At 44.0% G+C, this 15,040-nt stretch overlaps 1 long non-coding RNA gene and 1 pseudogene across 1 annotated transcript in view; one reads left to right on the top strand and one right to left on the bottom strand.

The window, feature by feature from the left end:
* The first annotated feature begins 1,880 nt into the window (after window positions 1-1,880).
* On the top strand, window positions 1,881-1,997 carry LOC136658107 (5S ribosomal RNA; annotated as a pseudogene).
* Window positions 1,998-12,446: 10,449 nt separating this feature from the next.
* LOC136657235 (uncharacterized) overlaps window positions 12,447-15,040 on the bottom strand; it is a 43,882-nt gene continuing 41,288 nt past the window's right edge. Inside the window, exon 4 of the long non-coding RNA XR_010794745.1 lies at window positions 12,447-12,528. This is a non-coding gene — a long non-coding RNA (uncharacterized lncRNA). The remainder of the gene's footprint in view (window positions 12,529-15,040) is intronic.

Below are 15,040 nucleotides of genomic sequence, written 5' to 3'. Positions count from 1 at the left end.
ATAACAGGATGTAGCCACAAGGCAGTGGAGGTTTGGGATCAGCGTTTTCCTTCTCTCAGATGAGCTGCCTTTCCAGGCTATCGAGTCCCAACTACCTGGTGGCTGTTAAGTCGCCTTTTACAGTCAAGTAGAGCCAAACTGAGGGCCTATACACCCCTCCCCCACATATTTATATACCACCTAAAGCCTGACGATCATGGAAAGAATAATGATAATATCAGTGACGCATAATATCGCACATCAGCTGCTCTTACCCAGCCTCCACCTTCCCACTGAGAAGAAGCACAAAATTGCATGCATTTTATTGGTTAATTAAGAGGGGGTGAGGTGCATTGACATATAATGCTAGCATGGTTTCGCTTGCACATCCGTTGGCTTCATAGGCAGTCAATATTATTCCCCTATGTCAGCCATTTTCAACCACTGTGCCACAGTACACTGGTGTGCCATGGGAGTTTGGGGGAGAGTAATTTGTTAGTAGGGCTACTGGGGAATGCAAGCCCCTGCTGTCAGTGTGGTGTGTCTTGTCAATGGTAAAAAAACTGATGCTATGCGTTGACAATTTTAATGCCTTACTGTGTGCCACAAGATGAAAAAGATTGAAAATCACTGCCCTATGTAGCTGCCTGCACAATTGGGGGGTAGGGATTGCCAGCACAACTGGGTTTTGTTTTTTTTTTACCCCTGCTGCAGTTTCTTTGTTATTATTTCAATAAAGTGGCCCAGTTAATGCAAGCCTCTGTCACACGTTTATTATTGGGGTGTTGCATGCATAATATAATTAATGCAATTCATGCAATACAGAAAAATAATGCTTTGTTATAAATGCCCCTTTTAAATAAGTTGTTTAAACTTGTTCTTTAATATCGTAGATAGATTTTTAAACAAGGACACTTCTTTGGAATAAAACCAAAATCGACAGGAAAGAAAAGTGAAATATCCCAAAATATGTTGCATTTCTATAAATACCAAATTAATATTTTTGCCTGGCCCACAAGTGTACACATTTGGTCCCTGTTGCATATATGCAATGTTGACCAGAAATGGCTTAAAGGAGAATTGATCTAGTCCATCTTACATTCCTTAACATGTAGTAATACCCAGCTCCATACAGCCATATCAGTATTTCAGATCAGTAATCATTAACTGTTCTTTCAAAAATTAATACTTCTGATATTTGTCCACTTATTTATATTGAAGACTGCCCAAAAAGACTGGCCCTGAGTTTGGTAGAGGGTAAATGAGATCAAACTGTTCAGTAAAGGTTGCAGAGACCTTGTAACAATTGGGGAGGGGCTGGCTTTCCCAGTATTATATTTAGGTTGCAGTTTATTGCATTTAAAAACAAAAAGAATAGCCAGAACAACGTAAACTATATCATATTTTTAAAAAAACTTTTTATTTCATAATTAGAAGTTGTCATTTCATCAGAATACATTTAAATTTGGCACCAAACAGCCATTTGGAGAAAGTGGGAATAAACTATTTAAAAAGAAGAGGTGGAGAAATTCATACTTTTACAGTCCAATCCTAACCTTCCCCCCCCCCCCGACCCCATGCCAAAAATATGTGCTCTGAATCCCACAGGGGGACCGATTGAAAGGCTTTGGAGGGAAAAGGGAATTTCCCCTCTGTAATTCTCCCAATCCACAATGGGTTTTCTCAGACCTGTGCTAATGATTTCGAAAGTAAAATGATCTCTGGTGGTCGACATTTTAGGGGCGTTCCACATGGGGTGCCCCATCACTGGATCTGCAAAGGTGACAGCAGCAAGATAGAACAAGGTGGGGAGGGGGTGTAACAGGAGAGTGGAAGGGATGGCAAGGAGTGGAGAGGGAGGTGGACCAGAGGAGGTATTAGTGGCACGCGCATGTACCAATGACAGCAACTGTTACCCTGCATGTGCCCAATCTCGTCTGATCTCGGAAGCTAAGCAGGGTCAGGCCTGGTTAGTACTTAGATGGGAGACCGCCTGGGAATACTGGGTGCTGTAGGCTTTATGCCATAGTCTTTCGAGACTGAAGGTTGCCAACCAACCATGTACCAATATCCTAACCCCACCTATGTCCCTGGCCACTGTTGTTACATGCCTGGATTTGTGCCTGCCAGAGAGCATTCACAGATCTGAGGAATCCCATGAAGTTCATGGAGGCTTTCCCCAAGGTAAGTGAGCAATCCCTATTCAGATCTTACAGCTGTATGAGATACAGCAGCCCATTTAATTGGTAAGTGTAGATGTAAGTTACCAGAGGCACTTTTTACTGGTGCTTGAGGAGCTAAACTCGCTTCCTGGTCAGAATGCAAAGCACCACTTTTTACCTGCCTGATCTTCATTCATGGATCCTACCCTGAGCAACAGTTGCCTCTTCTCCTGCCCTACTCCAAGTACACCCACTAATGCCTAGCAAAGACCAGGTTTGAATGATGCCTCTGGATTTTGGAGATTTTAATGTCCCAAATGTACTTCCTAAAGGGACAGCCCAATCCTAACCCACACTGGTGCAACCAGACGACGTGGCACTGTATCCAGCCCAGGTTAGGGGGCAGCTGGAGGTATCCTCGGGATAAGGGGATATTTTCCCTCTTGCCCCAAGTAACACCCCAGTCTGCTCTATGGGACTACTCAGATCTCCACAAGCTATACATCTAGCAGAAGCCCAATGTAACGCTGGCTGGGCCAGCAGGGGGGTTAGGATATGGGGGAAGAGGACTTCTTTGATCCCACCCCCCTCCTAATTTGTCCCCCATTCCACCCCACCCAGAAATGCCCCTTCCCCATCTCCATTCTGCCCTTCCACACTCTCTCCCAGCCCCTACACCGCTCAGCACCTTATCCATCTGCGTTGGTGGCCCTGGGTCTGAATGCAGCACTGACAAGGCAGTACATGCTGATCCGCTAGCGGTGCTTACTCCCTGGGTGTTGCGATTTGCCTTATGGCATGTTTGCAGAAACTTCCACCAGCTCAGGGACTGCTGCACTGATGGAACACACAGTTAGGATTGCACAGTTAGTGCTGGATTTAGACTAGGTGTTACCTAAGCAGTATAAAGATTGGAGCCCCCTTGTTCAAAAATTATACCAAAATTTGCTGCACACGCTGTTTAAAAACATAAAATTTAAAAAGTCCCCACCCAAAAACAATTCTGAATTTTTTTTTAGTCCCCTGCAGATTGGAGGCCTTAAACTGTAGCTTGTTTAGATTATGCCTAAATCTAGCACTGCCTAAACAAGAGGTGTCAAACAAAAGGCCCGTGGGCCGAATGTGGCCCCTGGAAGTAATTTCTCCAGCCCTGATATAATTGGGCTCTCCCAGTATAATAATCAGGCTCTCTTCTATCTTGAAAATATGAACAAGGTTTGTATGTCTTCTCTTCTGTCATTTGCAGCTAATGGGTTTCTGTGTGAGAACCTGATTTCTGGCCATCATCTACTTAATGATGTCACTTCCTGCTTAATGATGACACTTTCTGCTTAATGATGTCACTTCCAGTCCTCAGCAGGCACCAGGAATGCTAACTTCAGCCCTCTGTATGAAATGAGTTTAACATCCCTGGCCAAAACTAATTGTTCCTAAATATTACTAAAGCACTATAGTCAAACTTCCCCTTCCCCATAGGTACAATCCATTATGTCCTAGCTATCAATCAGACAATACATTAATTCAATATTTCTGCACCCAATACTTCTACAAATAATTTTTTTGCAAGTTACTATAGAGAAGTTCAACTTTCCCTGCAATATTCTGGTTTTCTTGCACTAACGCAAAATATTTCCAACTGCAAAAATGTCCCACCATAGGGTTATTATAGTAAACCACTACTAACCTAAATATTACCCTCGATGCATACTAGGTTCTTAGTTGTTGTTGTTTTTTCCTTGTACTTTATATGGAATAGCCTTAAGGAGCTTCTGCAGAATATTTTCTCATCCTTCTGTTAGTCCAAATAAAGCAGAGCTGAAAATAGCACAAGCTCTCTGGAGCAGTTTTTTAAATAAGAAATTCTTCTCCATGTTCATTTCAGCACATTCATTTTTAGGCAAAAACAAACCAGCTAAATATGTGGGCAGAGAGAAGGAAATCCATGGATAGATATCAGCTTCAATTACCCTGTATTTGTTGATATGATACTAAGCATCAACCCTTTTTAAATCACTAGAATTCTCAAAGCTAAATTTGGAGACCTTCTTTCCTGATCTAGTGCTTTCCATTTGTTTCACATATGTGTCTCATTAATACAGTTTTACAACTGTACAACCTTGCACATGCCTGATCTCGTCTGATCTTGGAAGCTAAGCAGGGTCAGGCCTGGTTATTATTATTAACAGTATTTATATACCGCTTTTCAACTAAAAGTTCACAAAGCGGTTTACAGAGAAAAATCAAATAACTAAATGGCTCCCTGTCCCAAAAGGGCTGACAATCTAAAAGATGCAAATGAATACCAGCAGACAGCCACTAGAACAGACAGTGCTGGGGTGAAGTGGGCCAGTTACTCTCCCCCTGCTAAAAAAAGGAGCACCCACTTGAAAAAGTGCCTCTTACCCAATTAGCTACTATGGTAATAGTAGTACTATTAGTACTACTATGGTTAGTACTTGGATGGGAGACCACCTGGGAATACTGGGTGCTGTAGGCTTATACCATAGTCTTTCGAGACTGAAGGTTGCCAACCAACAACTAAGGGTGCAATCCTAATTTGTGCTGGAACAGGCAGACTGACTGGCCTGCACTGCATCCAGCACAAGGTAGGTGCGAGCTTGGGTGCAACTCAGAGAAAGGAGATGGATCTGCACCCGCGATTTCGCAGGCAAAAATCTGAGTGGCCCGTGTAATGCTGGTCAAGCTAGGGACACAGGTTTTGATCTATCTTGCACTGCCATAGCTGGTCCCACCCCCTCCTGGGCCCAAACCAAAAACACACTTCACTGCCTCCAATATGACTTCCTGCCAGCCTGCTCGAGCCAGCACAAATATACCCTCTCTCAACGGAGGGCTGGCACTGCTAGGTCAGCACATATGCACGCGCTGGCCTAGCCTGTTCCCAAGTAGCTGCAAACATGCTTTATAGTGCATTCACGACACTTGTGAGCAAACTCAAGGGACATGTGCCAGCTTGGGGTGAGGTAGGATTGCTCTACCTGATGAATTCATCCAACAGCCAGAAAAAGTGGCCACTCACAAAGATATCTTTTCCACTTTGTTGTATTTTCCACTCAGCTTCCCCCAGCACACACTGCCAGGAGTATGGCAAATCCACCACGGGACTTCAGAAAATCTATCCTATAATTAATCAAACCTAGACCCTTATTACGTCTTAAGTAAGCAATGAAAAAGTTTTAAGTAACATGTTTGCGTCCACTGACTCAACAAATTGACCCAGCTTCTGAACACCTCTGAGCATAACAATGTAGAGAAGAATAAATGTGACACTCCAAACTAGAACTTTCTAGGACTTTTCACAAGATTTGAGAGATTCTTAAAGATCTGTTGATGGCTATGAACAAGACAAGAATAGCTCGATCAAACTTCTGCATTCATAAGTAGTCCAGGGAGATGCTGTACCTCAAAAAGATCACCTTCTTTGCCTGCAGAAGGTCTAAGTTTCAACCCTTGGCATCTCTGGCTAGGACAGAGAAAATTGACAAAGCTGAACTATATGGGCCAATGATCTAGCTCAGTATAAAGCAACTTCCTATGTACATGGGAGGAACGTACAACTCAGAAAGCCTTTGTGACTACTTGTGTTGATGGATCTTTGGCCTGACCCAGCAATGCTCTCCTTATTTTCTTAATTGCAAGGGATAGCCATTCCCATCATGCTTTGCATGTGACCCACCAGACAAATGCAGGTGCCACTGTCAAAAACAGAATGCTAAACTACACTGATCTTTGATCTGATCTAGCAAGACAATTCATGTTCAGTCTGCTTACACCAGGGGTGCTCAAACTTTCAACTTTAGGGATGCTGGACCTTTAACAAGTGTATAGAAGAGTGAATTGCAGCAGGTGCAACTTGTCATCCCACAGATGACAAGCTGCACCTGCTGAAATTCTCTCTTCTATACACTTGTTAAAGGTCCAGCATCCCTAAAGTTGAAAGTTTGAGCACCCCTGGCTTACACAATAGACCCTGATAGTAAACAGGGTGGTGAATTAACTCATTCATTTTTATTACTCCATAACAACAACAAGTGATGACCAGCATGAGTGGAGAGCCAGGTCTTTCAGAGATGAAACCTAATGAACAAAGCTTCCCGTTTCATCAAACACCATTCAAGGCAATTCACAAATCCAGGGCCTAACTAAATGTGGTCCTATAGGGGCTATCTTTCTTAACTAACCGTGCATAGGGAAAGCCATTAATCATAGTGAAACTGGGAGGAAATAGGTAGACTTCAGTACTCCTCCCTACCATAGTTTACAAACCAATCTCAGTGCCTCTGCATGCTCATTTTCGTTGGCCATCAACTAAAAAACTTTGTAAAAAAAACTAAAAATAGGATATGGGATGCCCATGATAAAGACCAAGGATAAAAACCATGGTGGAGACAAATTAGTAGACCTCACCTTTCCCCCCCCCCCAGTTTTGCTATGTTTTGTGACCTTTGTCACAAGCTAATAATAAAAAAAATATTTTCCACCACCACACCCACTGAGCCACTTTGTTTATTTAGGCACTCATCTAGATTGGCCTTCAAATCACTGAGGCAGGTTCAGAGGCATTCTCAGGGTAAGCGTCACCTGGCCTAGCACTTACCTATAGGAGCTCAACGTTCTGGAAATTCAGGGGTGACACAGTGATGTAATCACGTCTCCCCAGCCTTCCAGACTATCACATTCAGACTGCCTCCATTTGGCAACCTTCAGCCTGCTCTGGGCCCAGTTGCTTCATGTTCTCACAGGCAAGCTGAAGAAACACAACTGTCAGTTAGAGCGCAAGGTGGCTGGTCCCGGAGCAGGCCAAAGATAGCTAAATGGAGGCTCAGGCAGCGTTGTATCACATGCTCTTGTGGTTAACACCTAGTGCAGCCCACACCAACTGCACCCCCCCATTGTGCTGCCACAGATCAGGCCAACAACTGACTTAGAGTTGAAGTACATTCTGCATCTGTCTGTTGGGAAGGTCAAATGAAAAATAGAACCAACCTGCTTCAGAGACATGCATACATACCCTCTATTGCAGTGGTTCTCACACATTTAGCACCAGGACCCACTTTTTAGAATGAGAATCTGTCAGGACCCCACTGGAAGTGATGTCATGACCTGAAGTGACATCATCAAGCAGGAACATTTTTAACAATCCTAAACTGCAGTCCTATCCACGCTTACCGAGGAGTAAGTCCCACTTACTATCATTGTTAAAAGATTATACATAGTAGCTTGTTAAAAGTACAGTTCTGTCACATTTTCCCAAATGTAGTCAAATACCATGGTACCATCAAGTCTAATATATTAAAAATAAAATATTGAAATGAATGGGGAGCCACCTGACATTGGCTCGTCACCCACCTAGTGGGTCCTGACCCACAGTCTGAAAAACTATTGGCACAAGTGATGTATCATACTCAGTATAATGTGCATCTCTTAAAATCTCTAGTCTTCTCTATATTCCCATTCTTCACAATAAACTGAAATGTGGAACTGTTAAGAATGCCATGCCTGACAATTACAAGAACTATTTTTTCCTTGGCATGCACCATTTCCTGGAAGTTGGTCATCTTACTTACTTGCATGGAAAATTCAATAGTATCCTTTATTCCTATTAGGCTTATTTTATGGAATTTGAAAGGTTGTCTTTAAAATATTCCTGAATGGTCTCAAATTGTTTATAAACCACCCCTGGGTTATTTTCAAATTCTAGCATAATAGTTTCCCGGAGATTATATGTTATATCCACTGAAGATTTTATCTATTACTGAGGTCGGATTCTTACAAAATGAATGGCTTGAATTTTTGCGCAACTATTCTCTGGGGGTGGTTATCTACATACTATCAACATACCTAGTTCCAAGAGTCTGTGCTTATCTACGCCTTCTGCCAAAAATGCTTTTCATCATCGGTTTGGAATCATTATCTAAAGTTAAAAGCATGTTGCATTAGCTACAGCCCACATGTTTGTTTCTGTCTGATTTTCCTTTCTTTTCTTCCTCTTAATCAGAAGTGACAACCAGCCGTTGCCCTAGACATGCCCCCATTTGGTTCACCTGTTCTTGGGCAGAGTTTTTCCTTGGGATGCAGTAATGATGATGTAAGCAACATCTCTAACCAATAGGCAGTGCTGTTCCACATCCTTAATGGAATGAGAATCTGTCAGGACCCCACTGGAAGTGATGTCATGACCGGAAGTGACATCATCAAGCAGGAACATTTTTAACAATCCTAAGCTGCAGTCCTATCCACACTTACCCAGGAGTAAGTCCCATTTACTATCATTGTTAAAAGATTTAAAATAAATAATAATTTATAAGATTTATAAATAATAATAGTAATCATTATTATTATTATTAATTAGGATCCTAATTAATTAGGATTAATTATTATTATTATTATTATTATTATTATTATTATTATTTAATTGTGTAATGATTTAATTATTAATAATTAGGATTAATGCTTAATCCTAAGGTTCTTTATCTTGTCTTGATGTAATTCAATCTTGGAAAAATTCCTCAAACACTTAAGGCCTGTGCTGGATAACTTGCAAATCTTTAATGAAGTTTGTTTCTGCAAACGAGTAGGGCAGTGCATCCAACAACATGGGGGATCCCTTCCTTGAAAGCCAAGCACTGTTTGGAGCAATGCTACAGGTGATACTACAGGGGATCAGGAAGGAAACTGGCACTGACTGGCTATTAGTGAACTGGTTCAAGTTGAAGGGCGGGTAGCAAAACAGTGCTAAAGGAAGGAGCGTTATTGGGGTATTACTGTTTTAAGTTATAGATAAATTACAAGCAGTGTAAGGATCAGATGAGCCAGAGTCATTGACTTTAATCCCATTGAAGGATTTTTTTTCCCTGCATTTGTGCCTTGTGGAAGTGTACTGCATCATTCCCTCGATGACAGTGGTGCTAAACTAGAAAACCTACATGAAGTATCTCAAAGAGCTGTTACCCTGCACATTCCTGATCTTGTCTGATCTTGGAAGCTAAGCAGGGTCAGGCCTGGTTAGTACTTGGATGGGAGACTGCTTGGGAACACCGGGTGCTGTAGGCTTCTACCATAGTCTTTCGAGACTGAAGGTTGCCAGCCATATACTTCCTGGTGCAGGGCGGATAATCTTTGGACTGTTCCTGTGCAATGTATTCATATGGACAGAAGGGGTAGCATCCTGAACATGAGAATTGCAAATGGGGACACCCCAAAGAGGAGGAGGCAAGGAGAGATGCAAAGCTCAGTACTACAGCCTCAGAAGGATCCAGGTTCAATCGCCAGCATCATCAAGTGGGAAATGTGCCTGTCTGGAACCTTGGAGAGCAGCAGCCAGTGAACAGTGGCCTCGCCTATCCAACTTTCCAATCCAACTTTTAAGTGCCAATGCAGCCTCAATACAGCCATGGGGTAAGGGAACAAACACTCCCTTTCCTTGAGGAGGCTTCTGTGACTGACTTCCCCCTCCCCGGATGCAGTGCACACTCTGGTACATCACCAAGCCCACTCACCCAGGGCATTGCCCTACCCACTGCATGGGCGGAGGTCCATTATGGGGTGATGGACTGGCGTACTGTACCAGGTGACACAAACCCTAGTTCCACCATCTTTTTTTCAATATGGTCACATACACAGGGGTTTCAGGGAGTCCCCCAGCTTGGAACTGCACTATTACCTACTCAGCTTAAGCAAGGCATTTGTATCATATGCCCTCACAGGATGCCCTGAGTTCATCTCCTGAACATGTGGGTTGCAGATGCCCAGATTCACAATTCTGGTCACCTGTAAAACACTACTTCTGAGAGGTTGGGGAACCATACAGTCTGGGTAAAAGCCTCCAGAGCGCTGGATTTGGCCCATGAGCTGGGGTTTGGAAACCCCTGATCTAAAACCTAAAATAATTGCTCAGCCCAGAGCCCCATAAATGTTCCCAAGAGTCCCCCCAGAAGCCATCCCCATAAATGGCAATGCAGGGAATGGTTTCCTTGATGAGATCCGCTACATCAGAGTGCCCATATCTACATCAAACCAGACCAGACCATCAGGGAGTTGTTTCAATTAAATCCAGTATTCTAGTCCAAGTAGCTGGTTTAACCCTAATCCGAAATATTGACACCAGCATAAATGCCTGTGATGTCAGTATAATACTCACCCTAAGCCTTTACAGGGCTGCCACAAAAAGCCATATAAATGACAGTAGAAAGTCTTTGTCAGAATTTTGTGTGTAATCAGATGTGTGAATAGTGTTGGGATCTCGCTCCTTCCAAAATGGTTGTGCTCTAATTGGATGCAGCACACTGTGTTTTATCAATTAATGGTAATGAATATGCATTTGTCAACCATGTATCTAATATGAGTGTGTGGAAAGGGCATCCACTGAGGAAAGAGACAAAAAGAATCCTGTCTGCCAGTGTTGCAGGGCTGCTGTGTTTTAATCTGTACCGCCACAGCTGGAACTCAGCGAGTGTGATCTGAATATTGAGAACTCAGTGGAAAATTCCATAGATGCTGAAAATCTGGAATATATTCAAGAGCTGTCACAAATATCATGACCAAAACAAGCAAGAGTCGAGTCATTACCGCTGCGCTACTGCATCCTCTTTTGTGCTTTCTGTCTGCTTCTTATTAATTCAATATTTCACAAAATGGCACATGGACAGACACCTATAAATCTTACAGAGGCTGCTTTTGTAATGCGATGTCTTTTGCACGACTATAGGTGATAAAATGTCTACATCAGAAAATGAAAGAAAAATGTGTGGCAAATTCCTGCAATGGTTATACCTCCGGTTTTTAGGCTTCTGCTCACCCACCATCAGCATGCTTAGTGAACCCAGGAAGACCTTTTTTTTTAGTCTTGAAAAAAGAAATATTACTTGTTTTCTTTTTCTGTTTTAAATTCCTGTTCCATGTGGTGGTAGAAGACAGAAAGGCACATTATGTAAGGGCACACCTGGTAGATCAGACCAACCATCAACCCAGTATGGTATCTTCAGTGGCAGAGCTTGAGGGGGGCAAAGCTGTAAGTACTGCACAACTTCAAAACTCACCATGTAAGCTTCCCCCCCCCCCGCTCTTGGGGCCATTCCAAGGAGCGAATGCAACGCTGAGGCATCTCCCTGCATTGCTTTAGCCCCTGGACAGTCTCCAAGAGTGAGAAGGGCCAGCTTACATGGCGAGTTTCAGAGCTGTGCAGGACTTATAGCTCTGCCCCTCCTCTGGCTCTGCTACTGGGCATCTTGCTTGCTTGTGTCACTGTCAAGACCTACAAAGCGCAAGGGGAAGGAAATAAAGAAATGGGTAGCAATTGCTGAGATTCAGCAGACCCAGTAGCTACAGGAGGAGAGCTCAGTAAGTATTGCAGGTCCATCTAACCTGCCCCTCCCACTCCCCGTTGGAGCCATTCTGGGCAGCGATGGTAACATGTTGTCATTATTGCCCAGAATGGTTCCAGTGGAGGGGTGGGTGGGTTACACAATGCATTGAGGCACCTGCAGTACTTACCATACTGCCAGTCCTGTAGCAATGCTACTGGGTAGACCAGGACCAGGACCAGCTATAAGTGTGAATGTGGAACTGTACACAGCTAGTGTGGTCTGGAGGCAGGAGGTATGGTCTGGAAGTTGATCTGCTGCTTTGCCTGAAGAAGCTAAGCAGGATCAGCTTTGGTCTCACCTTGGATGGACAACTGGAATGCCACTGATGGAGCTGATGGAGCTCTGCAAATAAATGTGGAGGAGGGTAGAATGTGGAGGAGCCAGCTGGCAAAAAATGAATAACATCTTGAGAGCTAGTCTCTGGCTTGATTTGCAGTTGCCTGTGAAAGCTTGGATGGCTAGAGCTGTGCAGCCAGGATGAAAATTGCACTATGAAGGGAAACATCTGGAGAAATGGCAGGTTCTATGGGTTTCTCTCATAGAACAACACTTGTAAAAATGGGGCTTATGGTCAGCCTGCCTATGTAACCTGCCTTGAAAATGGAAAGTTGGATAGGATTGGGCCCTGAGTCTATGAGAAAGATGGTATATAAATACAACAATAAAGAGTTATACAGTGGTTATGGCACATCCTGTTGAGATGCACAGAGACCTTGGCCTGGATAGTCAGCCAAGAAGTTCCACTGACACAAGCCAGCTCCTCTTGAAGTTGCACCTGGTACATTATCCATTCCCCTTGTGGGCAGAGATGTGTGTGAAGCAGATCCCCCCTGAAGTGCTTCCACTCACTCTTGGTTGTATCTTACCTTCACTACAGCAGACAGCAGCCTTACTTGTGAACTATGCAGTCTTGTGCATGCCCTGCTGTTGTCCATTTCAGCTGTTATGGCCTCTTGTACATCCCTTACTGCAGGTATTTTTCACACCACCTGGGATTCCTCCTGCCAAAAAGTTGTAATGTAAGAAAGAGGAGCTCATTAATCAAACAGAGCCCACTGTGTTACAACACAAGCTGTTGTCCCTCATTTTATGCACTCTACACTTTGGTCTTTTGCACATTCATTTGACAAGTTGAAATGCTTAAAGTGAGGCATCTTGGACAGTGTTCTCCTATGATGCACCTAAAATATCCCTTTTCAGATTGTTTCACAGCAGCCGTAGCTTTCACTTGGGGTGACATGACATAGTGTCAGCTCGCCATGCGCATACCATTTTGCACTTGGGGGCCCTTTTGAAATTTGATGCACTTTGGATTTTGAGGATATTGCGAGTGAGTTTGCTGAGCCGCCCCCCCCCCCCAAAAAAAAATTCCGTAGGATATATTTGAGAAACTAAATGCTGGATATCTTGACATTAGTGGTGTAGCTAGAGGAAGTGCAAAGCACTGTTTTGCAGGGACCCTCACCGCAGCATGGAAGCAGCTCCTCTCCCTCCCCTTCACAGCCATTCCAGGCCACAAGAATGACTCTGAAGAGGAGGGGGAGGGACTGCTTGCACACCACAGTGAAGCTCCCTGCAAATCTTAGTGCTTGGTACCCCCTCTAGCTATGCCACTGCTTGTCATATGCAAGCACCTCAGTCCTAAAGAGCGGCTTCAGCTGTAGCAGAGCAAGCTGCTGTCTGCAAACACTGCCATGCAGTTCTGACCTGCTTGCTATGGAAAAATACCAGGTCAACTCTTTTTTTGCATTTAGTGCATTTACTTAAATTGATAGCATGGGATCATGCTTCAATACAATAGTTCATAGAACTGGACAGTAAAACACTTCTCCTTTCTAATCTTCGGTTGTGATGGTTGAGACTTACTCCCTTTATCTTCCCTATCTCTTTTCTTTACAAGAAGTCATAATATAAGGTCAAGGAGGAACAAGGCTTTTCTCACACACGTGGGAATCAATGCCCTGCAGTCTGTTGTGCCAAGAGCTGTGGCTTTGCACTAGTGAATTGTGGGATCTGCCAGGGTAAGGTTTGGACAGGACTGGGCCAATAATGACATATAATTTGGGATTTACAGTAACAGAAAGAGAAACAAACAGCCAGTTCCTAGCTCTCTGCGTGGCGATGCAGCACTACCAATAGAGCATCCGCAGAATTCCGTGGGGTGTTTTGGCCTCTGGAGGCATCCTTGGGTAAGGGAACAAAGAAATTGAACATAAGAACATAAGAACAGCCCCACTGGATCAGGCCATAGGCCCATCTAGTCCAGCTTCCTGTATCTCACAGCGGCCCACCAAATGCCCCAGGGAGCACACCAGATAACAAGAGACCTCATCCTGGTGCTCTCCCCTACATCTGGCATTCTGACTTAACCCATTCCTAAAATCAGGAGGTTGCGCATACACATCATGGCTTGTACCCCATAATGGATTTTTCCTCCAGAAACTCGTCCAATCCCCTTTTAAAGGCGTCTAGGCTAGACGCCAGCACCACATCCTGTGGCAAGGAGTTCCACAGACCGACCACGCGCTGAGTAAAGAAATATTTTCTTTTGTCTGTCCTAACCCGCCCAACACTCAATTTTAGTGGATGTCCCCTCGTTCTGGTATTATATGAGAGTGTAAAGAGCATCTCCCTATCCACTCTGTCCATCCCCTGCATAATTTTGTATGTCTCAATCATGTCCCCCCTCAAGCGTCTCTTTTCTAGGCTGAAGAGGCCCAAACGCCGTAGCCCTTCCTCATAAGGAAGGTGCCCCAGCCCCGTAATCATGTTAGTCGCTCTCTTTTGCACCTTTTCCATTTCCACTATGTCTTTTTTGAGATGCGGCGACCAGAACTGGACACAATACTCCAGGTGTGGCCTTACCATCGATTTGTACAACGGCATTATAATACTAACTGTTTTGTTCTCAATACCCTTCCTAATGATCCCAAGCATAGAATTGGCCTTCTTCACTGCCACCACACATTGGGTCGACACTTTCATCGACCTGTCCACCACCACCCCAAGATCTCTCTCCTGATCTGTCACAGACAGCTCAGAACCCATCAGCCTATATCTAAAGTTTTGATTTTTTGCCCCAATGTGCATGACTTTACACTTACTGACATTAAAGCGCATCTGCCATTTTGCTGCCCATTCTGCCAGTCTGGAGAGATCCTTCTGGAGCTCCTCACAATCACTTCTGGTCTTTACCACTCGGAAAAGTTTGGTGTCGTCTGCAAACTTAGCCACTTCACTGCTCAACCCTGTCTCCAGGTCATTTATGAAGAGGTTGAAAAGCACCGGTCCCAGGACAGATCCTTGGGGCACACCACTTTTCACCTCTCTCCATTGTGAAAATTGCCCATTGACACCCACTCTCTGCTTCCTGGCCTCCAACCAGTTCTCAATCCACGAGAGGACCTGTCCTCTAATTCCCTGACTGTGGAGTTTTTTCAGTAGCCTTTGGTGAGGGACCGTGTCAAACGCCTTTTGAAAGTCCAGATATATAATGTCCACAGGTTCTCCCGC

Source organism: Tiliqua scincoides, chromosome 7 (genome assembly GCF_035046505.1).
Source record: "Tiliqua scincoides isolate rTilSci1 chromosome 7, rTilSci1.hap2, whole genome shotgun sequence".
Taxonomy (NCBI): Eukaryota; Metazoa; Chordata; class Lepidosauria; order Squamata; family Scincidae; genus Tiliqua; species Tiliqua scincoides.
The sequence above is the reverse complement of the archived record's forward strand: the minus strand, read 5'-3'. Positions and strand labels throughout refer to the sequence as shown.